General features: G+C 40.1%; 1 protein-coding gene and 1 non-coding gene across 2 annotated transcripts in view; both read left to right on the top strand.

The window, feature by feature from the left end:
* The first annotated feature begins 10,620 nt into the window (after window positions 1-10,620).
* BMPR2 (bone morphogenetic protein receptor type 2) overlaps window positions 10,621-27,587 on the top strand; it is a 193,646-nt gene continuing 176,679 nt past the window's right edge. Inside the window, exons 1-2 of the mRNA XM_036254249.1 lie at window positions 10,621-10,625; window positions 10,891-10,895. The gene's annotated coding sequence lies outside the window, so the exon portion shown is untranslated. The remainder of the gene's footprint in view (window positions 10,626-10,890; window positions 10,896-27,587) is intronic.
* On the top strand, window positions 22,246-22,352 carry LOC118625892. The gene has a single exon (XR_004958750.1). It is a non-coding gene; the product is annotated as a U6 spliceosomal RNA (small nuclear RNA).

Below are 27,587 nucleotides of genomic sequence, written 5' to 3'. Positions count from 1 at the left end.
TGCCTGGGTTGCAGGTTCGATCCCCAGCCTCAGTTAGGGTCATGCAGGAGGCAACCAATCTATGTCTCTCTCTCACATAGATGTTTCCCTCTCTCTCTCACCTCCCCCCTCCCTCCCTTCCACTCTATCTAAAAATCAATGGAAAAATATCATTGGACAAGGATCAACCTAAATAAATAAATAACCAATGAACCTACTGTTACCGTCGTAACTAGCTAGTTAATATTAATAGGAAGAAAGCAAAGGGGAGGCCAGACATTACAAGCATGGTCATCTGGACAGTTTCACCAGGAAGTTGCATTTTCATACTCCCCAGGAACCACTGGTCCATTCCCTGCAAATCACTGGGGGAAAGGGTCCAATAAAGAGGGAGATGAGCACATTTGCAGTGAAGTCTGGGTCACATAGAGAAGGTGCTTGCCTAGGAAAAAGATAATTGGCTACAGAGTGGAGCCACTGCAAACCCATGAACCTTAGAAGGTTAAAATCCCCAAACAAAGAAACTTTCTCCCTCTTACACTCCTGTTTCTCACTTGCTCTGTGACCCTCACTTGTCCGTGCACTAGCCTGCCATGTGGCTTTAGTAACTGCATGGCCCATGGCCATGTGGACCCCACATGCAATGGATTGCAGATGGGAACACAAGCTAACCTAGCCAGATGCTAGACTGAACCATGCTATAAAAGGAGCAGAAACTCCGCATCGTGGCTTTAGTTCTAACTCTGCTAAGGACAAGATTGTACTATTTCCATGGCAAGACCGAGAGATATGAGACTTTGGAGGGTAATCCTCTTAATTTTACATCATCAATAAAGCTTTCCATGATACTTCATCCTCCCATGGGGGCCTCAGGAAATTCTTTTCTCCATGGTATCCCAAGAACTTCACTTCCACTGGTAACAGGTGGGGACACAGCAACCCAACAACAACATTACTACTACCTGTAAGTGTGTCTCAGTGGATTGAGCATTGTCCCATGCACCGAGAGGTCACTGGTCTAATTCCCAGTCAGGGCACATGCCCGGGTTGTGGGCTCGATCCCCAGTGGGGAGCATGAGGAAGGTAGCCGATCAATGTTTCTCTCTCATTGATGTTTCTATCTCACTCTCTAAAATAATCAATAAAAACATTTTTAAAAATAATAAAAATTCACTAAAGTCCAGTTGGTGTGGCTCATTTGGTTGAGCATCCGCCCATACACCAAGAGGTCACTGGTTTGATTTCTGGTCTGGGCACATGCTTGGGTTGCAGGCTCAATCTGCAATAGGGGGTGTGCAGGAGGTGGCCAATCGATGTTTTTTTCTCATCAATGTTTCTACTTCTTTCTCCCTCTCCTTTTCTCTCTCTCTAAAACCAATAAAAACATTAAAAAATACACTAAAAATAAAGTAAAATAATAATATATTTATAATTACATACAATAGAAAAACTTAAAATTCTGTGAATTTGCAAACAGTTCTAATTGCTTTAAAATCTGACTAATTTAATTGAAAGACAGTGGTTCTTAACATTTGCAGGTATGAAAGTTGTTGAGATTGTGATGAAGTACGAACACTTCAGAAAATGCAGTATACATATACCTCCAAAATTCTGCCTACAATTTCAAACATTTCATGAAGTCCATCTATATATTTAAGTCAAGGAGCATTGATAATAATGACTACATCTATTAAGTAATCTCTATGTACTATGCACTCTTCTGTCTTATATCAGTTAACTAATTTAAGCTTTTTTATAACCCCATGAGTAAATTAATATTGTTATCTCCATTCTTTGTGTAAGGAACTTAAGGCATTGATAGGTTAGTTAACTTAACCACACAAATAGAAAGTGGCACAGCGGATATTACATTCCAGCCAGGTGATTTAACTTCAGAGACCACATTCTTAATGATTAATCTTTTATCAATTTATGTTGCATCAGCTGAGTTTTTGTGAAAGCGGTTGAAACAACTTTTAAACTCAGTTGAGAAAGTTCAACACCATGCTATTACATCTAGGCTGACCAGGGCATTTCTGAATCCAGATTTAATAGTGGTCACCACGGTTTGGCAACACTGTACCATTAATAGAGGGCTGGGGGGGGGGGGGGTTGAGGTCTGCATATACATACAAAGTGTTGGTGATTTTTTTTTTTTATCCTCATCCGAGGACATTTTTCCATTTTTTGTACAGACAGAGTGGGAGGGAGAGAGAGGAAGAGAGAGAGAGGGAAACATCAATGTGAAAGGGACACATCGAGTGGCTGCCACCCGCACGACCAACCAGGGCTGGGGACAAACTGCAACCCAGGTACGCGCCCTTAGCGGGAACCGAACCAGGTTCTCTCTGGACCACAGGCCGACACTCTAACCACTGAACAAAACAGCCAGGGCAAGTGTTGGTGATTTTGAAACAGTACCCAGCCCTGGCCGGTTTGGCACAACGGTTAGAGCGTCGACCCCGTGGACCAGAGAGTCCCGGGGCGCATATCGTGGTTGTAGTTTGGCCCCGGCCCCGTTGGGGCCGTGTGGGTGGCAACCACCCCACCCGATGTGTCTCTCTCACATCCATGTTTCTCCCTTTTTCTCCCTCTCTCCCTCCTGCTCAATCTGAAGATAATCATGTTGATTTTCTGGCTGGTGAAAAGTTTATGGCTTGGAAGACAAAAATACAGTGAAATATAAGATTGGATTAACTTTTCTTTTAAAATAATTGGTTAAAAAGATACATCATTAATGATAATATGGAAAGACTTACATTAATGGTGCAAATAAACATATATGCTAGAGCAGTTTGCAGAGAAAGGGAAATGCTTATAACAAAAGGTTATTGTCACAATAAAGACAAAAAAAAAGGGTTATTGTCAGCTAACCCCATCAAATGAGTATCCAAATTAAAATGTTAATTTTGACTAGGACCATAAAATACTACCTATATAGTGTTTCACACAATGTTTAATGCAATTATATTAAAATGAATCCTGGATGCATGATCCGCATTTGGTATTAGATGATATAATAGAGAATAATTCTTAGAATTATAATTTTGGCCAGGGCAGTTCGTGTTAAGTCAAATCAATTATAAATTCATTTTTATATTACATTAAGGGATATTTTACAAAATAAGATATATAATTTATTTATTAACTAAAATGTCCTGCTGTCTGACTTTGTACCATACTATCAGGCATAAATAAACAGGAGTGAGCAGGGTTCAAATAGGCATGAATTAAAGTCTCAGTCATTTGGGACATAAACATGAAATGGGAGGAAAGTTTTCAAGGTAGTGATAATAAATTGTGCTACAACATTTGATTCACAATCTGGTTTCTGGATGTGGGCACAGCACTAAGCTACCTTTATATTTGAATCTAATGATTCCCTGTAGATAGTAACCAAATACTATGGTATTTGCATCTTTTATGCCTGATTGGACAGAGAAGGCAAATATTCAGAGAGCCTGAAAATTCTGTACCTTTTTGTAGCCTGTTTCTAGATCACAGGTCAGTAAAGTGGATTTCAAAGGATTTGTTGATAATATTGGCAGAGCAAAAGTCCTAAAAGAAATCATGAGTAAATATTTAATAAAATTTGAATGAGCCCTGGCTGGATGTGGCTCAGTTGACTGGGTGTCATCCCCTGCACCAGGAAGTTGCCAGTTTGATTCCTGGTCAATGGCAAATGCCCAGTTGCCCTTGCAGGGTTGATCCCCAGTAGGGGGCATGTAGGAGGCAGCCGATTGATGTTGCACTCTCACATTAATGTTTCTCTCTCTTTCCCCCCTCTCCCTTCCTCTCTCTCTAAAAATCAATACACTATTCTTTTTAAAAAATTGAATGAGCACAATTCTAGCTGCTTCTTTTATGCAAAAGTTGACAAGCTGAGCCTAAATTTCATATGGAAATGAAAGGGATTCAGTAAAGCCAAAACAATCTTGAAAAAGAACAAAGGCAGTATTCACACTTCTTAATTTCAAAACTTGCTGCAAAGTAACACTGAATAAAGACTGTGTAGTGCTGGCACAAGCATAGACATGAAGATCAATGGAATGGAACTGAGAGTTCCGAAATAAACCCATACATGTAAGATCAATTGCTTTTTGACAATGATGCCAAAACAATTCACTGGGAAAAGAATAGATTTTTCAACTAATGGTGCTGGGTAAATGGAAAACCACATGCAAAAAAAATGAAGTTGAACCACACTATCTCACACCATACAGAAATTAACTCGAGATAGACCGAAGACTTAAAAATAAGTGCTAAAACTATTCAATTCTTGGGAGAAAATATAGGAATAAAATTCATGACCTTAGATTAGGCAATTGTTTCTTAGATATGACAGCAAAAGCACAAGAAACAAAAGAAAACATAGATAAATTAGATTTCATCAAAATTTTAAAGTTTCATATTTTAAGACTATCAAGAAAGAGTCCTTTCCCTGGCCGGTTTAGCTCAGCGGTTGGAGCATCGGGCTGCGAACCAGAGAGTCCTGGGTTCGGTTCCCTCTAGGGTCACATACCAAAAAAAAAAAAAAAAGAAAGAGCTCTGGCTGGTTTGGCTCAGTGGTTAGAGTGTTGGCCCACGGTCCAGAGAGACCTGGGTTTGTTTCCCGCTAAGGGCATATACCTCGGTTGCAGTTTGTCCCCGGCCCTGGTTGGGGTCGTGCGGGAGGCAGCCACTGGATGTGTCCCTTTCATGTGAATGTTTCTCTCTCTCTTCCTCTCTTCCTCCCACTCTATCTGAACAAAAATGGAAAAATGTCCTCCGGTGAGGATAAAAAAAAAAGAGAAAAAACAATCCACATAATGGAAAAAAATTACTGCAAATCATATATGTGATTAAGTTCTAGTATTCAGAATATATAAAGTACTCAACCCAACAACAATAACTATGGGGGCACAAAAAAATAATTTTTCTCCCAACTTCTAAATTCTTTTTTATCATCATAATTAGCTAGTTTGTTAACATTAATAATAGGAAGAGTGCAAAGGGGAGGCCAGACATTATTATTTGTTGTTATTGTTGTTAATCCTCATCCGATATTATTCCATTAATTTTTATTTTTTTATTGTTGAAAGTATTACAGATGTCCACCTTTTCCCCCCATTGACCCCCTCCTCCTGGCTCCCATCCCACTGATTTTTAGATAGAATAGGGGGGAGAGAGGGAGAGAGAGAGTATTGGGGGGAAGAGATAGAGAGAAAAACATTGACGTGAGAGAGACATATCAATTGGTTGCCTTCTGCATGACTCTGACCAGTGCGGAGGGATTGAACCTGCAATCCAAGTGTGTACCCTTGACCAGGAATCAAACCTGAGACCCTTTAGTCCGAAGTCCGAGCCTTTAACGGCTAAGCCAAACCAGTCAGGGCGAGGCCAGTCATTATAAGCATGGTCATCTGGTCAGCTTCATCAGGAAGTTACAGCTTCACACAGTATTTATTATTCCTCCAAGGGGATTAACACTCCTCCCTTCCCCCATCTGGTACTGGATTGTTGGGGGGGAAGGCGAAGACAGGCATATGCGCAGGAGAAGTTGGGGTGACACAGAGGAAGTGCTTGCCTGTCAGTCCAGCATGGGGAACAATGGACTGACTTGGGGGGTGGACCCCATTAGAAACCCATGAAACTTGGAAGGTCAAAATCTCCAAAGAATTTCCTATCACTTGTTCTTGCACAGGTGCTCTCTCTCTTACTCTGTGACTTGCACTCACCCGTGCACTCTCCTGTTCTCTCTCCATAGACATGTAGCCATAAACAGCTGCATGGCCCACGGCCATGTGGACCCCACACACAAAAATGGACTGCAGCTGGAAACAGAAGCTAAGCTAGCCAGATGCTGGACTGGACTGGACTTTATTTATCTATTTTTTTAACATTTTTTTTCTTTTTATTGATGTTAGAGAGAGAGAGGGAGAGGGAGAAGGAGAGAGATAGAAACATCGATGAGAGAGAACATCGATTTGCCACCGCCTGCATGCCCCTCACTGGGGATCAGGCCCACAACCCGGGCATGTGCCCTGACTGGGAATTGAATCAGTGACCTCTTGGTGCATGGACTGATGCTCAACCACTGAGCGACACCGGCCGGGCTAAACTATACTTTATTTATTTTTTTATTTTTTAATCCTCACCTGAGGACATTTTTCCATTTCTTGTTCAGATAGGGTGGGAGGGAGAGAGAGGTAGAGGGAGAGAGAAACATCGACGTGAAAGGGACACATCGAGTGGTTGCCACCCACATGACCCAACCAGGGCCGGAGACAAACTGCAACAGAGGTCCGTACCCTTAGCGGGAACCAAACCCGGGTCTCTCTGGACTGCAGGCCGACGCTCTAACCTCTGAGCCAAACCGGCCAGGGCTGGACTGTACTTTATTTTTTTATTTTTATTTTTTTTTATCCTCACCTGAGGATATTTTTCCATATTTTGTACAGATAGAGTGGGAGAGAGAGAGAGGAAGGGAGAGAGAAAGAGAAACATCGACGTGAAGGGACACATCGAGTGGCTGCCACCCGCACGACCAACCAGGGCCGGGGACAAACTGCAACCGAGGTACGTTCCCTTAGCGGGAACCGAACCCGGGTCTCTCCGGACCGCAGGCCGACGCTCTAACCACTGAGCCAAACCGGCCAGGGCTGGACTGTACTTTAATATGGAGCAGAAATATGGGCAGTGGCCTTAATCCTGGCCCTACTGAAAACAAGATTGAACTTCTTCTATGGCAAGATAAACAGAGTTGGGACCTTGGAGGGGCATGCCCTTAATGTTACATAATCAATAAAGCTTTCCACAAAACTCCATCCTCCCATGGGACCCTCATGAAACTCTTTTCCTTGGAGTACCCCAAGAATTCCACTTCCACCGATAATACTTCTATCTGAGTGAATAATCAAATTAACAGAGACAAATGAACAGGAGAAAATGTCCAAAATGTATAATGAATGTACATTTCAGGGTGGCATAAGAAATGAAACCCAAAGATGCATTGGGCAGTTGAGGTTTATATGCTATTTTGGATAAAGGGGAAAAGGGCAGGGATCTGGGATTTCTAAGCAAAGTAGGCAATTCACGAGTAGATGACAAAGAGCAAATGTGGTAAACAAATTTTTGCTGGGCAACTAAGAAACAATGGGACACAGAGGGAAGTCTAACAGCTAAGCTTTGCTAGATTTCTCCCCGTCTGCCACATTTAATTTATGCTATGAGACTAAAGTTATATAGTCTTTTTTTAAGCAGATTTTTCTACATGAGTTCCTTTAGGCAGGTAAGGGGGAAGGGTCAAAAGTTCTTTCTGAGTCTTTTGTTTTTTTAATAACCAGCTTAAAATCAATACCCCAAAAGGCATATTTTGGGGTGGCAAAACTTGGGCGCCCCTTACAACAAATCCAATTAACTAATGAGCAAAACATCTAAGTAGACCCTTCTCCAAAGAAAATATACAAATGGCCAATAAGTACTTGAAAAGATACTCAATGTTATTATTTCTTAATAGTTTATTGATTTTTAAAGAGCAAGGAAGGGAGAGGGAGAGAGAGATAGAAACATTGATGTGAGAGTACAACATTGTTCGGCTGCCTCCTAAACGCACCCCACTGGGGATTGAGCCTGAAACCGGGGCATGTGCCCTTGACTGGGAATCGAACTAGCAAACTCCTGGTGCACTGGATGACGCCCAAACAACTGAGCCACACTGGTCAGGGTGATATTCAACATTATTAGCCATTAGTGAAATGTAAATAAAAATTATAATGACATACCACATCATACCAACTAAGATGACTAAAATAGAAATAACAGACAATAACAAGTGTTGACAAGGATGTAGAGAAATTGGAACCTTCATATATTACTGGTGCAATTGTAAAATGGTATAGCTGTTTAGGAAAACAGAATTTCTTAAAATTTCAAACATAGTTACCAGATTACCCAGCATGCTCAGAATAATTAAAAATAGGTGTTAAACAAAAATGTATACACAGTCCTGGCTGGTTTGGCTCAGCGGTTGTAGCCTCAGCCTGCGGACCAGAGAGTCCTGGGTTCGGTTCCCGCTAGGGGCACATACAAAAAAAGAAAAAGTATGCACAAATGCTCACAGAAGCATTAATCATAATGGCCAACTCTTCATCAGTTGATATATGTGTAAACAATATTATTCAGTCACATAAGGGAATTAAACACCAATACATGCCACAACATTGATGAGACTTGAAAACATTTTGCTGAATGGATGCCAAACACAAAACACCACATGTTTGTGATTCCATTTATTTGAAATGTCCAGAATAGGTCAATCTGTGGAGACAGAAGTAAGTTAGTGGTTGTCAGAGGCTGAAAGGAGGGGGCAATGAGGAGTGATTGCTAGTTGATATGGATTTCTTTTTGCAGTAATGAAATGTCTTAAAATTAAATAGTGGCGATGGTTGCACAACTCTGGATTATACTAAAAACCACTGAACTATCTACTTTAAAAGGGTGAATATTGATTGTGGTATACAAATTACATCTTAATAAAGCTGTTGCAAAAGTTATTTTGAATGATAAAGACCTCTTTGAACATATAATATAATGCAGAAACCATAAAAGAAAAGACTGATATGTCAAACTCCATAAAAAAAAAAAGAAAGAGAGACTTCCGGTCAAGATGGTGGCGTAGGTAAACGCGGTATTGCGTCCTCCCACAACCACATCAAAGTTACAACTAAACTACAGAACAACCATCATTCAAAACCGCCTGAAATCAAGCTGAATGGAAGTCCTACAACTACGGAATTAAAGCAGCAGCCACATCGAGACTGGTAGGAGGGGCGGAGGCCCGACGGGCTGGTCCCATACCCACATATGGCGGATAAAAATCAGGAGGACACCTCCGCTGGGTAGGTCCTCCCTGAGGACTGAGGAGTCCCCATCCCACACCAGACGCCACGCTCAGGGTTCCAGTGCCAGGAAGAGAAGTCCACATAACCTCTGGCTGAAAAAACCAGCAGGAACAGAGGCTCAGGGAAGCTGATGCAGCTGGAGCCCCAGGCAGCTCCTTAAAGGGCCCGCACACGGACTTACTCGGACTCGCACTCTCTAAGCTTGGAGGGGAGGCAGCTCGAGGAGCACCAGAGACATACAAGGAAGAACTGAGCTGTTTGGCACTGGAGCGAGGGCTGGAGAAGGGGCTTTCTCCAGGACAAACGTGCTGTCAGAGGCCTATGTTCCTTTGGTGAGCCCTTCCCTGGGGTGGCAGACAGTCCATATCTGGGACTCCAGCAACCTGGCTCACACTGTTTGCCCTGCCCTGGTGATTGCCTGAGGCCCCGCCCCATCCAACTTTCAGGCCCACCCAAGCTGTTGCCAGTTGCTTAACCATAGGGTTGGATCCTGCTTCAGGTTTTCCTAAATTCTTTCAAACAAGCAGCATCTCGTCTCAGAAAGCCCCATACCTCTCGTTAAGTAATACACAGAAACAAACACAGGGAGGCAGCCAAAATGAGGAGACAAAGAAACAGGTTCCAAATGAAAGAACAGAACAAAACCCCAAGAAAAGAACTAAGCGAAATGGAGATAAACAACCTAACAGATGCTGAGTTCAAAATACTGCTTATAAGGATGCTCAATGAACTCAGTGAGGGCCTCAAGAGCATAAAAAAGGACCAGCCAGAAATGATGGATGCACAGTCAGAAATGAAGGAGGCATAAACTGAAATTAAAGAATAATTTACACAGATTCAATAGTAACGTAGGTAAAGCCAAGAAGCAAACCATTGATTTGGAATATAAGAAAGCAAAAAATACCCAATCAGAACAGCAAAAAGAAAAAAGAATCCAAAAAATGAGGATAGTGTAAGGAGCCTCTGGGACAACTTCAACTGTGCCAACATTCGCATCTTGGGGGTGCCAGAAGGAGAAGAGAGAGAACAAGAAATTAAAAACCTGTTTGAAACAATAATGGCAGGAAACTTCCCTAGCTTGGTGAAGGAAACAGACATACATGTCCAGGAAGCACAGAGAGTCCCATACAAGATGAACCCCAAGAGGCCCATACCAAGACACATCATCAAAATGCAAAAGGTTCAAGACAGAGAGAGAATCTTAAAAGCAGCAAGAGAAAAGCAGTTAGTTCCCTACAAGGGAGTTCCCATAAGGTTGTCAGCTGATTTCCCAAAAGAAACTTTGAAGGCCAGAAGGGAGTGACAAGAAATATTCTGAGTGATGAAAAGCAAGAACCTACAACCAAGATTACTCTATCTTGCAAAGCTGTCATTTAGAATGGATGGCCATATAAAGAGTTTCCCAGACAAGAAAAAGTTAAAGGAGTTCATCACCACCAAACCGTTATTATATGAAATGATGAAGGGTCTTTTTGAAGAAAAAGATAGAATATATGAACAACAAAATGGCAATGAATACATATCTATCGACAATAGCATCTACAAACAAAATGAGCAAGCAGAACAGAAACATCCTCATAGATACAGAGAATATTTTGTTGGTTCCTAGATGGGAGGGGAATTGGGGGAATGGGTGAAAAAGGTGAAGGGATTAAGAAGTACAAATTCACTGCTAGACTGACAAACCTTGAAGGGAAAGGGGTTGAGGGGTGGGAAGAAATAAACCAAAGAACTTATATGCATAACCAATGGACAGATACAACAGTGTGGGAAAAGGCGGGAGGGGAGTGGGAGTGGGGAGGAGGGGATTAATGGGGGGAAAATGAGGAACATCTGTAATACATTAAACAATAAAGGTTTTTGTTTTTTTAAAAAGTAACAAAACAAAACAAAAACCTGCCCTGGCCAGTTTGGCTCAGCGGTTGGAGCATCAGCCTGAGGTCCAGAGAGACCCTGGTTCAGTTCCCGCTAGGGGTGTGTGCCTCAGTTGCAGTTTGTCCCCAGCCCTGGTTGGTCGTGCGGGTGGCAGCCACTCGATGTGTCCCTTTACATCAATGTTTCTCTCTCTCTCTCCCTCCCACTCTATCTGAACAAAAAATGTCCTCGGGTGAGGATTAAAAAAAAAAAATAGAGCTCCAAAAAATAATACAAACAAACAAAAAAGATGAATAAGCAACATCAAAAGAAAATAAATGACAAAAGACCATCTGAGAAAAAGTATTTTCAAAATATATATAGAGCCCCGGTCAATGTGGCTCAGTTAGTTGAGTGTCATCCTGTGCACCTAAGAGTGGCTGGTTTGATTCCCAGACAGGGCTCATGCCTGGGTTGCAGGTTCAGTTCCTGGTAGGAGGCATGAGGGAGGCAGCTGATTGATAGTTCTCTCTTTCTAAAAAAAATCAATAAAAATATTTTTAAAAAAGCTATCTATCTATCTATTAATCTATTGTTATTTATTTAGAGAAAAGACTAAAATTCCTAACATAAAAAGACCTCATAAAACTTCAGGAAAAAAAATGATGTGGGAAATTTTCCAAATTGCATAAAGAGGCAATTCTCAAAAGAAGTGAAACAAATGGTTAAGCAGGAGAAAGAAATTCCCAATGTAATTTACAGAAATGCCAATTAAAATAAAAACAAGTGATTATTTCTACCTATCCAACTGCCAAAGCTTTAAAAAATTCATAACACCTAGTTATGGTCAGAATGTAAGGAAACAGACACTTTTGAAGATATTTTTGATGGTAAAAATGCCTTTAGTTATAAAAAAGAAAAAGTTAAGTGCATACCAGCCTTGGACCCAGTTGTTCTCTTTTGAAATTCAACACAGAGAAATTCTAACACAAATTGGTATAGATGTATATGACAAAGATGCTCACTGGAAATTAGAAATAAATGTCCTTAGCCCTGGCCTTTTCCTCAGTGGTTATAGTGTAAGCCTGTGGACCAATGAGTCATGGATTTGATTTCAGTCAAGGGCACGTACCTCAGCTATGGTTCATCCCTGGCCCTGGTTGGGTCGTGTGGGAGGCAACCAGTTGATGTGTCTCTCTCACATCGAGGTCTCTCTCTCTCTCTCTCCTTCCCTCCCACTCTATCTGATGATGAATGGAAAAATATCCTTGGGTGAGGATTAAAAAATAAAAGAAATAAATGTCCTTCAAAAGGTGATTGGATAAATAAGTTATGATTTATTCATAAATGAAAGATTATGTAGCCACTAAAAAGAAATAATTCTATATGGAAATATATTCAGGATAAATTAAACAGGAAAAATAAAAAGCAAGTTGCACAAAGGAGGGACTGGGACTATTTTGGCAAGGCCTAGGGCATAATACTTAAGGAAGCACTCACTGTTAGGGTTCTAGGAGTGCAGGTATGGCCCCTGAGAATAACTCCTTCAATTTTACATCCTAGTCTCTCTCCTCTTCCTCATTCTAATTTCAGTCCTGCAATACAGTATTAAATTAATCCCATATTTGTAAATAATTACATATATAAATAAATATGTATAATAGTGTAAGTTGGTACAAACTTTTTGGAGGGCATATACATGTATGTATGTATACATATATGCAATATATACACACATGTATCTATAAATTAGTTATATATTATTACTTTGTGTGTGTGTGTGTGTGTTTGTGTGTGTGTGCATGTTTTAAAGGGAAAGCAATGAAAGACTACCTATATATCAAACTATTAGCAGTGCTTTTTCTGGGGCATATAAATACGGAGAATTTTCACTTTTGAAATCATATACTTCTGAAATATTTTGTTAAAAAATATTAACAGCTGGTTGAACACATGCAGGGGAGGTGGCTTCTTCCAGTAGGTTGAATGGTAGCCACACAAAAGTTGAAGGACAGAGGCTGCAGAATTCATGTTTTTGGCAAGATTGAAATCATGGCAGGTCCAGAAACTGATACCCAATTCCATTTCACAGTTGTCAAAAAATATTTCAATTCTTATACTCTCACAGGTAGAATGAACTGTATATTAGACCCATATGGAGGCATTGCTCTGCTGGGGTATTTTTTTTGGTTTGCTTTTGTTAATCCTCACCCAAGGACATTTTCCCCCCTCATTGATTTTTAGGTAGAGTGGAAGGGAGGGAAGGAGGGAGGGAGAGAGAGAGAGAGAGAGAGAGAGAAACATCAGTGTGAGAGAGACATATCAGTTGGTTGCCTCCTGCATAATCCCAGGTACATGCCCTTGACAGGGAATTGAACTCTAAACCATTCAGTCCAAGGGCCGATGCTCTAACTGCTGAGCTAACCAGCCAGGGCTGCTCTTCTGGTTTTATACTTCAAGTTAAAGTCTTTAAAAAAAAGAGCTCAGCTGTGAAAGTAACATAAAAGGATTCTAGCCCTGGCTGAGTAGCTCAGTTATCCCCACCCACCATGGTTTTGGGTTTGATTCCTGATCAGGGCACATACAAGAAGCAACCAATTGATATACAAATAAATGGAACAACATATTGATGTTTCTCTCTCTCTCAACTCAATCAATTAAAAAAATTTTATATGTCCTGGCCGGTTTGGCTGAGCGGTTAGAGCATCGGCCTGCAGTCCAGAGAGACCCGGGTTTGGTTCCCGCTAAGGGCACGTACCTTGGTTGCAGTTTGTCCCCAGCCCTGGATGGGTCATGTGGGTGGCAACCACTCGATGTGTCCCTTTCATGTCGATGTTTCTCTCTCTCTCTACCTCTCTCTCCCTCCCACTTTATCTGAACAAAAAATGGAAAAATGTCCTCGGGTGAGGATAAAAAAAAAATTTATATAAAAAGGATTCTAAACTGCACCTCATGTGTTAATTTCCCATGGCAGGAGAAGCTAATTCAACTCATGTGATACTCAATGTGTACAATAAATTATGAATCTGGAAAAAAAACAATTAACAATTGCATATTTTTTATTATAGAAAAAGCAAGAAAGATTTGAAAACATAATACCATAACCATACAAAAGAGTTGCTACATTTGTTTTAATGCTAAACTGAGCACTTTGTGTAACTCTGGTTGGTATCATATGTGAAGAATGAAATAATGAAAAAAAAAATGAGTATGCTTTTGAGACATGCATTTTTAAAACATAAATTTTAACCAATATAATTCTTGATCAAGTTTCCTTGCAGTAACAGTGAAACTATTTCCAATGTTTTTCTTTTTTTATATAAAATCTTTATTGTTGAATGTATTACAGATGTTCCTCATTTTTCCCCATTGACCCCCTCCTCCCCACTCCCACTCCCCTTTTCCCACACTATTGTCTGTGTCCATTGGTTATGCATATAAGTTCTTTGGTTTATTTCTTCCCACCCCCCAACCCCTTTCCCTTCAAGGTTTGTCAGTCTAGCAATTAATTTGTATTTCTTAATCCCTTCACCTTTTTCACCCATTCCCCCAATCCCCCTCCCATCTAGCAGCCAACAAAATGTTCTCTGTATCTATGAGAATGTTTCTGTTCTGCTTGCTCATTTTGTTTGTAGATGCCATTGTCGATAGACATGTATTCATTGCCATTTTGTTTATTCATGTTTTTTCTTTTTCTTCAAGAAGACCCTTCATCATTTCATATAATGACAGTTTGGTGGTGATGAACTCCTTTAACTTTTTCTTGTCTGGGAAACTCTTTATATGGCCATCCATTCTAAATGACAGCTTTGCAAGATAGAGTAATCTTGGTTGTAGGTTCTTGCTTTTCATCACTCAGAATATTTCTTGTCACTCCCTTCTGGCCTTCAAAGTTTCTTTTGGGAAATCAGCTGACAACCTTATGGGAACTCCCTTGTAGGGAACTAACTGCTTTTCTCTTGCTGCTTTTAAGATTCTCTCTCTGTCTTGAACCTTTTGCATTTTGATGATGTGTCTTGGTATGGGCCTCTTGGGGTTCATCTTGTATGGGACTCTCTGTGCTTCCTGGACATGTATGTCTGTTTCCTTCACCAAGCTAGGGAAGTTTTCTGCCATTATTGTTTCAAACAGGTTTTCGATTTCTTGTTCTCTCTCTTCTCCTTCTGGCACCCCCAAGATGCAAATGTTGGCACAGTTGAAGTTGTCCCAGAGGCTCCTTACACTATCCTCATTTTTTGGATTCTTTTTTCTTTTTGCTGTTCTGATTGGGTATTTTTTGCTTTCTTATATTCCAAATCAATGGTTTGCTTCTTGGCTTTACCTACGTTACTATTGAATCTGTGTAAATTATTCTTTAATTTCAGTTTATGCCTCCTTCATTTCTGACTGTGCATCCATCATTTCTGGCTGGTCCTTTTTTATGCTCTTGAGGCCCTCACTGAGTTCATTGAGCATCCTTATAAGCAGTATTTTGAACTCAGCATCTGTTAGGTTGTTTATCTCCATTTCGCTTAGTTCTTTTCTTGGGGTTTTGTTCTGTTCTTTCATTTGGAACCTGTTTCTTTGTCTCCTCATTTTGGCTGCCTCCCTGTGTTTGTTTCTGTGTATTACTTAACGAGAGGTATGGGGCTATCTGAGACGAGATGCTGCTTGTTTGAAAGAATTTAGGAAAACCTGAAGCAGGATCCAACCCTATGGTTAAGCAACTGGCAACAGCTTGGGTGGGCCTGAAAGTTGGATGGGGCGGGGCCTCAGGCAATCACCAGGGCAGGGCAAACAGTGTGAGCCAGGTTGCTGGAGTCCCAGATATGGACTGTCTGCCGCCCCAGGGAAGGGCTCACCAAAGGAACATAGGCCTCTGACAGCACGTTTGTCCTGGAGAAAGCCCCTTCTCCAGCCCTCGCTCCAGTGCCAAACAGCTCAGTTCTTCCCTGTATGTCTCTGGCGCTCCTCGAGCTGCCTCCCCTTGAAGCTTAGAGGGTGCGAGTCCGAGTAAGTCCGTGTGCGGGCCCTTTAAGGAGCTGCCTGGGGCTCCAGCTGCATCAGCTTCCCTGAGCCTCTGTTCCTGCTGGTTTTTTCAGCCAGAGGTTATGTGGACTTCTCTTCCTGGCACTGGAACCCTGAGCGTGGCGTCTGGTGTGGGATGGAGACCCCTCAGTCCTCAGGGAGGACCTACCCAGCAGAGGTGTCCTCCTGATTTTTATCCGCCACATGTGGGTGTGGGACCAGCCCGTCGGGCCTCTGTCCCTCCTACCAGTCTCGATGCAGCTTCTTCTTTAATTCCGTAGTTGTAGGACTTCCATTCAGCTTGATTTCAGGCGGTTTTGAATGATGGTTGTTCTGTAGTTTAGTTGTAACTTTGATGTGGTTGTGGGAGGACGCAATACCGCGTTTACCTACGCCACCATCTTGACTGGAAGTGAGTCTCCAATGCTTTTCTATTCTCGTTTTTATTTTACTGGAATGATTATGCTCAGGATCAACTTTTTTCATGTACATTTTACAATGCGATTCATTTCAGTCATCAAGATTTTATCCGCATAAACTTTATTTTATTTTACCTACTGCTATGGTGAACTTTCTTTTGTGGCTAATATCCAGGAAATTTATTTTTCCCTGTGATACAGTCAAAACATTCATGGGTTAAAGTGGTGGGGTCAAAACTCCCTTCTTGCCTGAGATACAAGAACTCAGTATAGGTCATTTCTTATGATGGTGATGATGAGACAAGTAATACTATTTTAGCCACCCCATGAGAGGAAGACTTAAATGCAAAAACAGATGTGAAAATACTCTGTAAAGTTTAAGTAAATGTCATTTTTTTTTTTTTTTTACAAATTGACTTTTAGAGAGAGAAAAAGGGAGAGAGAGAGATAGAAACATTGATGAGAGAGAACATCAATTAGCCGCCTCCTGCAGGCTCCACACTGAGGACTGGGCCTACAACCTGGGCATGTGCCCTGACCAGGAATCAAACTGGCGACCCCTTGGTGCATGAGTCAATGCTCAACCACTGAGCCACACTAGCCACGCAGTAAATGTCACTTTACTAATTGTTTACTAATTGTTAAAACAAATCATATAAATCTATCCTCCTGAAATTGTTCTAGAAGGCAACTAAAGTACATTTCCATCCTTGCTTTGATGTTACTGTATTTGCAAAAATGCTTGAAAAGTTCAGTTGATTTCTAAGTAAATCCTAGTTACTTCACTCATTCTTCTTATGTCATTTGTTTTCCATTCTGACCTCATTTTTTTTCCCCCTCCAATCCTAGTACAAAATCCTCTGTGATGTAGAGACCAGCAACCAGTGACCAGCTTTGGCACTATAATGGATTCTTACCATTAGTTATCAATTTCATCATCTTGGTTGCTATAATTGTTGCATGGGATTGAATGATAGTATTATTTGCTGGCAGTTCTTTGGGAAAATTTAAAACAAGCCTGTCACCAAATAGATGATATCTCAGCAGGGATACAGGTACACTGTTATTATAAGAAATTGTCTTATCACAGTTCTGTCTCTTGCTTAACACACCAATTGCTTGTACAAGAGTTCTGAAGGAAGTAGAAAGGCCACTGGTAATATAAGCAAAGCTTACAAATTCTAGTTTCTACTTTAAGGCCTATAGTTTACAAGTTAAGGGTTTTTATTCCCTTTGTACAACCTAAAACAGCTTAAGATTTCAATCATTGTTCTGAACAAACCAAATTGTGTATAAATATGCTGATAATATCAGGTAAAGGCCCAGGGGAAAGATGTGATTCAATGTCATCATTTTGATTTTGTCTTGCTTCTAAAGTGAATATAAGGACTCAGACATTTTTCCTTTAAGATCTATTGTGTTTCTCACGTATGGTTCTGTTCTTAAAAAGTAGTGTATCCTTCAAGAACCCTGGCCAGTGTGGCTCAGTTGGTTGAGCGTCATCACTGTGCACCGAAGGGTCTTCTGTTTAATTCCCCATCAGGGTACATGCCCAGGTTTTGGGTTCGATCTCTGGTCAGGGTACATGCAATGTTTCTCTTTCTCCCTTTCCCTTTGTCTCTCTGGAATCGATCAAAAACATATTTAAAAAAGAAAAATTTTATCCCTGGCCCGTTTGGCTCAGCGGTTGTAGCCTCGGCCTGCGGACCAGAGAGTCCCGGGTTCAGTTCCCACCAGAGGCATGTACCAAAAACCTAAATAAATAAATAAATAAATAAATAAATAAATAAATAAAAAAGAAAAAATTTAAAAAGTATTACCTGGCCAGTGTGGCTCAGTGGATTGAGTGTCATCCCATGGAGTTAGAGGTCCCAGTTTGATTTCCAGTCAGGGCACATGCTGGGGTTGCAGGCTCGATCCCCAGTGGTGGGCGGGCATGCAGTAAGCAGCCAATCAATGTTTCTCTCTCACACTGATGTTTCTATCTCTCTCTAAAAAAATCAATAAAAATATATTTAAAAATTAAAAAAAAGAAATTGCAGGTTTAGAAAGTATCACTGCTTTAGCAAATAATAATAAAGGTACTGATCTCATAAGCCACCTTGTATATTAGCCAGATCTTCAATGCACAAGAACAGAACACATAGAAGAAAATCGGGAGAAGATAAAACACATTTAAGAAAACACAGCTTACGTGTGGGTGGCAACCATTCTATGTGTCCCTTTCACATCGATGTTTCTCTCTCTCTCTCCCTCCCGCTCTATCTGAACACAAAAATGAAAAGAAAAAAAAATGTCCTCGGGTGAGGATAAAAGGGAAAAAAAAAAAAGAAGAAAACACAGCTTAGCCCTGGCTGGTTTGGCTCAGCGGTTAGAGCGTCATCATGCGGTCCGGAGAGACCCGGGTTCGGTTCCCGCTGAGGGCACGTACCTCGGTTGCAGTTTGTCCCCAGCCCTAGTTGGGTCGTGCAGGTGGCAGCCACTCGATGTGTCCCTTTCACATTGATGTTTCTCCCTCTCTCTCTCCCTCCCACTCTATCTGAACAAAAAATGGAAAAATGTCCTTGGGTAAGGATTAAAAAAAAAGAAGAAGAAAAGAAAACACAGCTTAGCCATTTGTAGCTAAGTGTTTTGATCAGTTCTATAATCAAGACTAGATAGAAATAAATATTAGAACCTTCTGCATATCATTTATGATTGTTGTATATAGGTGTGCTTATGCTGACTGCATATGGGAGCTCTTTTTTTTTTTATCCTCACTCAAGGACATTTTTTGATATTTTTTTCAGATAGAGTGGGAAGGAGAGAGAGAGAGAGAAACATCAGTGTGAAAAGGACACATTCAGTGGTCTCTCTAGACCACAGGCCAACGCTCTAACTGCTGAGCCAAACCGGCCAGGGCTGGGAGCTCTTTTATACTATGGATTTTAGTCACATGGTTAGTTGTTTTGCTCTTTTCATGATGACTTGCTCTAAAGAAGTATTCCCACTCCAGCTAAATATGTGCATCTGGTAGAACCTGCCAGGGACAGTTAAAATTCTAGTGCCCAAATGGCTTGTTTACACTGTTTCTCTTTCACCAAAGGCTTTAGGGGGCTTACATGAATGAGGTAATACAACAAAATAGAAAATAATTAAAATGAGTCACAAATCTAACTAGCAATAAATCAAAGTACTAAATATAATATTAAAAAATCCAGCCCTGGCCGGTTTGGCTCAGCGGTTAGAGCGTCCACCTGCGGTCCAGAGAGGCCCGGGTTCAGTTCCCACTAAGGGCGTGTGCCTCGGTTGCATTTTGTCCCCGGCCCTGGTTGGTCGTGCGGGTGGCAGCCACTCTATGTGTCCCTTTCGCATCGATATTTCCCTCTCTCTCTCTTCCTCTCTCTCCCTCCCACTCTGTCTGTACAAAAAGTGGAGAAATGTCCTCAGGGGAGGATAAAAAAAAAAAAAAAATCCAGAAGCTTTTGATAAGTATTAGAATATGATGCCGATCATAAAGTATCATTTGTGAAGTAATTTGTTTTTTTGATAATATACAGAGAGTTTGCATAATTTTTTTGCATTTCCTTACCTTGAATACAATTTTTGTTCTGGATACTGAAGACTACTTGTTTTTATTTTCTTTGTCCTGAAATACTATTTGGAAATAATATTTCTATTTTTTGAATTTATTAACTAATACATTGTAGGAAGTAAAAAAATATAGAAAAGTATAAAGAAAAAAAAATAACATTAAAATTGACGTATCATCTTCTCTCTTCCGAAATCAAAACAAAGAACAATAAAAACGGAAGAGGAATGTTACACTACTCTAGAGTATGAACAAAACTTTGGAAACAAAGAGGACAAGGCTTGTAATGGCCTGGGTATTGAAGAATGTTTAACCAGGGAGGTGACAATAAAGCTGGATTTTGAAAAAAGAATAGGAGATTGCCTGGAGATGATTCAGGGAAAAGCATTGAAGGTGAAGGGAATAATCTGTAAAAAATGATAGCACTCCCTCCTCCACTTTTTTTTTTTTTTAAGTTAGAAAGGAAGTGAAATTGGCGTAAGGGCCTGATATGTTCAACAAACTGCAAGAGGCTCAGTATATCTGGACTCTAGGGGGTGAAAGGGTGGATAGGGCTGGAAAGATTGTGAAGACCTTTGTTCATAAGGTAAAGAGTTAGTCTTCATCCTGTAGGGTTGTCCTTGGAGATAGGTGAGGTAATGGACGACTGATTATATGATATTGATCATTAGCCATTTATTTATTTTTATCCTTACCCGAGGACATTTTTCCCACTTTTTGTTCAGATAGAGTGGGAGGGAAAGAGAGAGAGAGAGAGAGAGAGAGAGACATCGATGTGAAAGGGACACCATCACACCATCGAGTGGCTGCCACCCACACGACCCAACCAGGGCCAGGGGCAAACTGCAACCGAGGTACGTGCCCTTAGCGGGAACCAAACCCAGGTCTCTCTGGACCACAGGCTGACGCTCTAACCGCTGAGCAAAACTGGCCAGGGCGATCATTAACCTTTTAATTAGAAATTGTTACTGAGGCTAACCACACCACCAGATTTTCCTCTCCACCCCATTTTTTCTATTACTAAAGTTTTGTGGCCAAGAAAAAAAAATCCTTAGCGGGAGATGTAGGAAAGAGAGACAATAGCAAATAAGATTTCTGACAGATGTCCTACATAAAACTTGGCAAACAGAATGTGTATAATTCTGTGCTGTGAAAATATTCTAGTACTAGTTTGTGCTTGGTGCTTTTTCCAAAAGGGATTTATTTTTGGTATAAGGAAATATTATTCTGTAATATTTGAAAGAGAAAAAAACCCATAAGTCTGACAATTCCATATTTTAATTCTGTGTTTTAAGAAGAATACATTTATAGAGCTGATTTCTGGATAATAGCAGATACATATATACTGAGAAATTTGATTAATATGAACATTATATACTGGAAGAGAATCCCCCCAGGACAAATGAGTTAACCAGGAGAAGGCAATGATTGTTCTGAAGCAAAAGAATATTAAAGATGCTAGAGATACTATTAGTGTCATGCCAAATAAAATAGGGACATGCTCTGAGATGACCTGCCCGTGATCAGCCTTCTTTTAAATAGTTATTTTTATAAGTGAAATTTGGATTTCTTTCCATAAAAAGGAGTGGGTGGTCTTCTTGCTTTTTGAACACATTTGAGACAAAATTTAGACAAAGACATTATCCTAAATTTGTTGTATAATTTAATTTTCTACTGCAATGGGGAGTTTAAAGTTGATGTTTTAGTTGAAAGGAAAAGGAATACTGAGTAGAAGAGGTTCAAATTTTAAGCATGATTAGTTTTGTGCTTAGAAAAAACATTACATTTTAGCTCTAAATGTCTAACCAATTCTAATTAGGGAAACTCTAGATTAAGAAGAAATAAAGTAAGTTTTGATGTAGATATATCTATAGATGTAGATATATTTCAGAAGCCTCTAAGATGAACGAATATGTACTAATTTTACATAGGGTGAAGGTTGTGAGGATGGGTATTACAGTAGTTTCAGTTGCTCTTGAAATTATTTGTGTAATTTCCGCAAGCAGATAGTCTAGTGCAGTTATTTAGAGGTCATTATGAGAGGCCAGATAAATATTTATCAAAAGCCAGAAACACTAGAATGCAAGGCCATAAGGCAGTCTTGTTTTCTAACTTCTGTGCATTTCAGTGTTTATGCAACAGCCTCAGCATCTAAGTGAGAATAATATTGACACAATAACTAGAAAAAGTTTCAAACATCTGTAGGATGTATATACTTTGTATAATTTTTCTCCAATCCTCAAGATACAAATAAGACTTTGCAGAATCAAATATTTTTGTCTTGTTCTGTGTCTTAAGTCATCTTGTTTTTCACTCCAGTGACTATTGAACATTTTCTGGGTATAGGAGCGTATGAGTTAGTCACTGCTTTTTAATGTTATAAATCTTTCTAGCAAAATAAGATTTTCACAGATTACATAATTGTACATGAAATAATTAGAGAAAAATACCTTATGATTTCATTACTTCAATATTAGGTAACTACATTACACTCATCATACTGAAATACTTAGCTTTTAAAAATTAATATTGAGTGCTCATTTTGGCAGCACACATACTAAAATTGGAGTGGTACAGAGAGGATTAGTATGGCTCCTGAGCAAAGATGACACTCAAATTCATGAAGAGTTAAAAAAATTAATATTGATATAGCAGTTATACAAAGCCATATACCCAGAGGAGACTCAATAAATGCTTATTGATTAATTAGTAACTTTTATAAGTCATAGTATTTCTGAATAAGTTGTAAGGTGTGATTCAGACCTTTTCTGGGGTCATAAAGAGAAAACTGTATATTTTGATCACATATTAGGACGTAAGTGGAAAAATATCTTGCTTCTACATTCTTGCTATGAACAGTGGGAATCAACATTAAGAAGACAAATGTAAAAACCAATTATTTATTTATTTTTATCCTCACCTGAGGACATTTTTTTTTTTTTTTTTTTTTGCATTAATCTTCAGATAGAGAGGGAGGGAGAGAGGGAGGAAGAGAGAAAGAGAAACATAGATGTGAGAGAGACACATCGAGTGGTCACCACCCACATGACCCCAACCGGGGCTGGGGACAAACTGTAACTGAGGCATGTGCCCTTAGCAGGAACCAAACCTGGGACTCTCTGGTCCGCAGGCTGACGCTCTAACCACTTAGCAAAACTGGCCAGGGCACCAATTATTTATTTTCTATAAAATTATATAACTCAGAACTCAAAATTATACAAATAGCTCCAATTATTTCATGAAATAATTTTGAACAAAGAATCACTACATTTCCACTAATCTAATGTAATATGCTATAAAAGGCTTTCCCCCAAATATTTCTGTTTTCAACTTGTGTTGTTTTTTAAAAAAAATAATTTTTCTTTATTGATTTTAGAAAGAAAGGAAAGGAGAGGGACAGAGATAGAGACATCGATGAGAAAGAACATCCATTGGTTGCCTCCTGCATGCTCCCCCCTGGGGACTGGGCCCACAACCTGGGTATGTACTCTGACCAGGAATCAAAATGGTGACCTCTTGGTGCATGGGCCATGCTCAATCACTGAACCACACCAGCCAGGCTCAACTTGCGTTCTTTAGGGTAAAAATTAAATTTGTCATTATATGTAATTTTCTTAATGTAGAAAAGTCAGTGATGTCAATAAATAACAGTTTTACAGCTGCAAGGAAACAGGAATAGCTAGTCCAAATTTATTTTGCAGACAAGAAATTGTGGCCTAGAGAAGTGAAATGATTTGTTCAAAGTCATAGAATCAGTAGTAGAGCTGTTCCTAAAAATTTGGTTTTCTGGTTTAATATTTTTCCTCAGTACATGTAATTGTTTAATCACAAATGGAAGAGATTTAGATGATTTAATGACATTAAGGAGCCCTGGCCGGTTTGGCTCAGCGGTTAGAGCGTCCGCCTGCGGTCCGGAGAGACCCGCGTTCGGTTTCCGCTAAGGGAGAGAGAGATAACAAGCCCGGCTGGTGTGGTTCAGTGGATTGAGCATCATCCCATGGACTGAGAGGTCCTGGTTTGATTCCCAGTTGGGGCACATGCCCAGGTTGTGAGTTTGATCTGCAGTAGGGGTGCGGGGTGTGTGTGTGTGGGGGGGGGGCGTAAGGGAAATAGCCAATCCATGTTTCTATCTCTCTCTTTAAAAAAAAGAAAAGAAATAACAAGACGAAGGATATAACCCTGAGTTAGGAGACCCTAGTTCAATATTTGACTTCAATTCTCCCTCTCTTTTTATTTATTGATTTGAGAGAGAGAGAGAAACTTTAATTTGTTGTTTGACTTATTGATACACTCATTGGTTGATTCTTGTATGTGCCCTGACCAGAGATCGGACCCACAACCTTGGCATATTGGGACAACACTTTACCAGGGTGAGGACTTTAATTCTCTTTTGGTATATACACTTGAGTAATTACTTTTTTGGAAATTTATACGTTTCACTTTTTGAAATAAAATGAGGATAATCTATTTTACTTTAGTCATAGACATGGCTAGCCCAGGAAAATTTATGAAGTAATCAAGTTGTTTATGCTTCCTCCATTCTTTCAGTATCTGTTTTCCTTTTGAACAACTCTCAAACCCAATCAAGTCTCTCATATTCTTGTCCTTCTTAACAGATGTTTTCTGGATTAACTATTTGAAAGTATGTTATTAACTAATTTATACAAAAAGTATAAAAGACTGATTATGAAAAGAATGTCGGGTAGGTGGAGTTACCTAAAATTTAATAAAGAAAAATGTCTCTATTGAAGAAAACAAACAAATGTCTAATTTGAAATTCAGGCACCAGATAGGCATCATTCATATTTGTTCTTTTAAAAACAGTGAACCATACTTTTATCATAAAGCTCTTGCATGTTTATTATAAAAATACTATAAATTACTTAAAAAGAAAATGTAAGTAATGCAAAGAGGGAATAATTCTGTTTGGGGTTTGGGGTCAGGGGAATCTTCTCAGAGGTAGTACAATCTGAGCTGGATGTTGAATGGTAAAAAAGAATTAAAGAGACAATCAGAGGGGAAAGGGCATTTTTGGCAGACAAAACAAAGTACAAAGGCACAAAGGCATGTGTGTTTGAGGAACTGTAAATTCTTTGGTATCACAGAGCAATGTGAGAGCAGAGGCTTTGATTGTTTTGTTTATTGTATCCAAAGTAGCCTAGCACAGAGTCTGGAACACAGTGAACAATAAATATTTGCTGAACATAGAAATGAATAAGTAGGAGTGTCTGGTCCATTTTTGGGAGCTTGGATTTGGTTAATTTTGTGCCTCCCATTGGCTGAACCTAAATGGAAGGCAGTGGGCAAGGAAGTGCTGGAAATTTACTTTGTAGTAGTTAGCCCCTGGAAAAAGAAGAAAAGGGAAGAGAATAGAACAGAGCAAAGAGGCAAATGATCCACACCTTTATTATGGCCTTACTAGCCTTGTGATGTGGAACATGCCTAACGCTCTAATTTAATCTCCTATGCTCCAATAAATTGGCCTCCTTTTCATTCCTCAGACATACCAAGACACTGCAGTACTAGCAATTAAATTTCATGATCCCTACAGTGGCAATCTTGAAAGTATGTATGTCTTTGAAGCTTCCATCAGTCTGGGGACTTCAGCGACTACAATGAGCAGAGTCCATGTAGTAAATGTTGTGCTGAGCTACCCAGCTTTACCCTCTAGTACTAAAGCACAAGCTCTCACAACTGCTGGAATTGTTGGTGGCTGACAGCTCTTGGCTGGATCCCTCTGTGGGGTTGTTGCTGTTGGCTAAAGAAAGCTCTCTATTCAAAGGTTAGCTCCTTTCCCTATGTGCAGCCCTGTACACTGACTGGTTGGTATGAGGGTATAAACACCTGGCCCCTTGCCTCAATTTAGGACAATGCAGAAGGTCTATACCTCAGTGCTCTCCGCAGAATTGGTTAGAGCCTCATTTACAACTGTGTTGCACTTCAATTTCTCCCTCTGCCTGATCTTGTGACCTTCTCTCCAGATTGTTCTTGAGAGCACTACCCAATAACCTCCTGGATAAAAATATGAGTTTTAGGGTCTGTTCTTCAGTGAACCTCACTGAAACAGGCTACCTGATGACTTGTGCCAAATGTAACCTGTGTGAGAAATAAACCTTTGTTGCAACAAGGGGCTGAGATGTTTGTTAAAACCTAGCTAATCCTGACTACTACAGATACTAAACCTTGCCTGCCCTGCCAATCCTTTGTTTTCCCCAGAGTGAATTGTCTTGTCTTAGTGGACTGGTTGATTGCTAAATTCTAGTTCTTCTCTCATGTTCTTTCACATAGTGAATTAACAGCAATGCCCCAATGGAGCAATAGAAGTGGAAGAGGGTTGCCTATTTGGTGGTCTACTAATTATTCCTACCAAATCAGTGGCATGTCTTTTTTCATGTGAATTTGCTGGGACCCTTTCTTCTTTTCTACATAATTTATCACATATTTACAATTTGTACAAGGGTACTTATTGTTTCTTAGATTTTTGTGCAAATAAAAGTAGAATAATCAAGTACTTGATCCCAATTTAAGAATGAAAAACAGTAAACTTTCAATTAATAAACTTTCTGTATCTTAACATATTTAAAATCCTATTTCTCTGAGTGCTAGATCTGATTTCTTGAAAGTCAAATGGTAAAAAAATACCATTCTTATTTTAGGCCTCTTGGGCAAAGCGAAACATAGTAATAAAGCTAATGAATCAAAGCATATGCTCCTTCAAATTTTAAAGAAAAGGGATTTTACTTTATAGAACTCTTTCTTTCTGCCTGAAGGGTATACCGTATAAAAACAGTTCCACTAAGAAGAAAGAGTCTGAGAGTCCTGGGTTGATATTACACAACCCCTAATTATAGAAGATATTTAGTATGATAACAGCAACTAGTTTAAGGAATGTGGAGATTTATTTACATCAAGTTCAGATAGAGATAAAAGGGGACTTGAATAATCTAGCAGAGAGTCGTGTATCTACGAATGTATCTTTGGAACTGCCCTTTGCCAGAATGTGAAAGAAAGACCGGCAAAACTAGCTTTCAGAATAACGCTTCGGCTCAGTAGGAAAAGGGGAAGCTAGACTTCACCTCTAAGATCGCACTCCCAAGTCAATTTTCCACCTCGCAGCTAAGAATTAAACCCAGACCTCCGATCATGGCGCCACGCACGTCACCTTCTCCCTCCTCCCCCAGCAAAATCCCACCCAAGTCAGTCGGTCTGATCCCGCAGGGATGTGTAAGGGCTGCAGGGTGAGGTAGAGGGTGGGGAGTGGGTGTGTGTGTGTGTGGAATCTCTTCCCCTAGCTTGATTGCTTGGGATTTTGCAAAAAAAAAAACAACAACAAAAAATCCCAGACAAACAAACAAAAAACACGACTAAGCCGATCCTTTCTAGATTCAAGGAAGCTTCCAACAGGACCTTCTGATTTTCTGGGGTGAGAATACTCGATCCCACTGTACCCCAAGGCAGCAACTCCTTACTGCACTTTTTCTTTTCCTTGCCCTAAAAAACCCCTAAGGCCCCCCAGCCTTTGTGAATAAAGGCCCACCCTCGAAGTGGAAACCTCACTGCTCAGACATGCACACAAACAGCAGAATAGAGCATAGAATTTTAAAATGAAGAGCTTTCTTCCTGGCTTCTCATCCTTTCCAATGTTCAGTATTCCTGTCAACTAAGAAGGGTTACAGGAATGGGTGCCTGAGAAAAGCAGGACGCCGATAAGGGCAAAAATATAAAAATATCAATTTAGGGGTGGTCTTTCCAATTCCGGCTTTTGTTTCAGTCAGTGAGGGGAGGCCGAGGAGGCCAAGGTCTCCGGTTCTGGGAAAGGCGTGACCGTCTGTGCATTCCTAAGGCTAAGGAGAGGCAGGATCCGGCACCAAGAAA

This window comes from Molossus molossus, unplaced genomic scaffold, assembly GCF_014108415.1.
Source record: "Molossus molossus isolate mMolMol1 unplaced genomic scaffold, mMolMol1.p scaffold_m16_p_11, whole genome shotgun sequence".
Classification (NCBI taxonomy): domain Eukaryota; kingdom Metazoa; phylum Chordata; class Mammalia; order Chiroptera; family Molossidae; genus Molossus; species Molossus molossus.
The sequence above is the reverse complement of the archived record's forward strand: the minus strand, read 5'-3'. Positions and strand labels throughout refer to the sequence as shown.